This window comes from Lissotriton helveticus, chromosome 5_1, assembly GCF_964261635.1.
Source record: "Lissotriton helveticus chromosome 5_1, aLisHel1.1, whole genome shotgun sequence".
NCBI classification, from domain to species: domain Eukaryota; kingdom Metazoa; phylum Chordata; class Amphibia; order Caudata; family Salamandridae; genus Lissotriton; species Lissotriton helveticus.
The window spans coordinates 814,235,003-814,236,913 of record NC_136065.1 but is presented as its reverse complement, the minus strand read 5'-3'; positions in this window follow the sequence as shown (position 1 = coordinate 814,236,913).

The following is a 1,911-nucleotide window of genomic DNA, read 5'->3' as shown; positions in this document are numbered from 1 at the left end:
GACGGAAATGATGTCACCTTTCTGTTGGACACTGGCGCTACACGTTCTACTGTGAGAACAGTGGACGTTCCAAACCTACCCCTCTTGGGAGAAGCCATCCAAGTAGTGGGTGTATCTAATCAATTGATTAGTACTCCTGTTACCAAGCCCATGGAGATCTCAATTGGAAACTTTAAGGAAATGCATAGATTTGTCGTTTGCGACACCAGTCCAGTGAACTTACTGGGACGTGATTTGCTGTGCAAAATGAACTGTACCATCTTTTGCACACCAAAGGGTGTTGAAATTCAGACCCCAGATGAAGACGGCATTTATAAATTAATGTTAGTCCGCCCTGACTCGGAAATTAAACGAATGACCATGCAGGATTTACCCCAAGAACTCCAAGAAGCAGTAAAGCCAGAGGTGTGGGACTTTACCGGGAAGGATGTAGGGTTAATGAAAAATGTGGACCCCATACAGATAGCAATAAAGGACAATGCAGTATACCCCAATACTAAACCCTACAGGATGAATGCAGAAGTGAAAGCTGGTGTTGCTGTGGAAATACAGAAATTGTTAGAAGGAAACATCATACAGGAGGTAATGAGTAGCCCATGTAACTCTCCGATTATGGGCATCAAGAAGCCTAGTGGCAAGTACAGAGTAGTACAGGATCTACGAAAAGTCAACAAAATAGTAGTTCCCTGTTGCCCTATTGTCCCGAACCCAGCAGTGATTCTGTATCAGATTCCCTGGGATGCTGAGTGGTTCACTGTGATAGACCTGTGTCATGCATTCTTTTCCATTCCTTTGCATCCAGATAGCAAATTTCTTTTCTCATTTGCCTTCGAAGGTCACGTGTATTGCTGGAACCGGGTCCCTCAAGGGTATACAGAAAGCCCCTCTATCTTTAATCAGATCTTGAAAAAATGTTTGGAAACTTTGGTCTTACCTGGGAACTCTGTCTTAGTGCAATACATAGACGACCTCTTGGTGGCGTCTAAAAGTCATAAGGATTGTGTGATTGACACCATTGCTCTACTGAATCACCTGTGGGAAAAGGGACATAAAGTGTCCCCTGACAAGTTACAGTTTTGTGCAAAATCGGTGAAATATCTGGGGCACCAGATAGAAAAAGGTGTCAGAAAAGTGACATCGGAGAGAGTGAGGATAATTCAAAAGATGCAGTTACCACGTACTCAGAAAGAGATCCGAATGTTCCTGGGCGTGATAGGATACTGCAGGCAGTGGATTCTGGGATTTGCAGTCCTAGCCAGGCCCTTGATAAAAATGACCAAAAGAGGAACACCAGAGATTGTAGAATGGGATGATGAAAGCTTAACAGCCTTCACCAAACTGCGAGATTGTCTGTGTACTGCTCCTGCATTGGGAATGCCAGACTATTCCAAACAATTTGCCCTATTCTGTGACACTCGCGATAATTGCGCGTTGTCAGTCCTGACACAAGATCATGGCACAACGAGAAGGCCTGTGGCATATTTCTCTGCCACCCTGGATCCGGTGGCTGCTGGATTACCAGGTTGTCTGAAAGCAGTAGCTGCTACCTGTGCCAGTTTAGAACAGAGTGAGTCAATTGTCATGGGACATCCGGTAACTGTGTATGTTCCGCATGGAGTGGTAATTTTGTTGACCAGAACAAAAACGCAGTATCTCACCCCTAGTCGGCTGACTAAATATGAGAGGATTCTTGTGGGTGCTGCAAATGTAAACATTGTTAGGTGCAGTATTCTGAACCCAGCCACCTTACTTCCCGACCCAAAGGATATGGAAGGGGGGGTGGATGATGAACATGATTGTATTGATCTAACAGAATTCAACACCAAGCCACGCCCAGACATAAAAGAAACGCCATTGCCTGAGCATGACAAAGAATTATTTGTAGATGGTTCATGTCTAAGGCATGAACAA